Raw genomic sequence first — 563 nt, forward strand, 5'->3', positions numbered from 1 at the left:
TTTTTATCTTAAACGTACTTAAGTATTGAAAGTAAAAGTAAATGCAAAATGGAAAAGAAGCAAATAAATAAATGTTCATACACAGCTTGAGTAGCAAGATTGTGTTCAGTTTGAACTCTTTCTTCTATTTTGTATTTGTGGGTAAGAATAAGAAGCACTTCATCCGGTAATCAGTGTCTTTCATTCCAGCATAAGAAAACATTTCTGGAATCTGTGTCTGAAATAGCATTTAGATGTATTTACACAGTTCATGTATCTCAGAGGGACCTGGATGCATTTAACCTGCAGTGACAGATGCATACATAGGCCTAATGTTTTGTTTTTAACATAAAACGTTGAATACTGATATTTGAAATGATTTAAAACATGAAAAAAACTGTTGAAATGTGAAATTAAAACCGCCAGTAGGTGGCAGCACGTGACTGTTAATCAGCGAGTCGTTGAGATTCAACCGATTCATTCAAACGACTGATTCATTCAGGAACAAAGCATTTGACTGTGTTAATGAGTGAATCACTGAATCATTTATTCAACCGATTCATTCAAACGACTGATTCATTCAG

Source organism: Sinocyclocheilus grahami, unplaced genomic scaffold (genome assembly GCF_001515645.1).
Source record: "Sinocyclocheilus grahami isolate Dianchi unplaced genomic scaffold, SAMN03320097.WGS_v1.1 scaffold2025.1, whole genome shotgun sequence".
In the NCBI taxonomy this organism is placed as follows: Eukaryota; Metazoa; Chordata; class Actinopteri; order Cypriniformes; family Cyprinidae; genus Sinocyclocheilus; species Sinocyclocheilus grahami.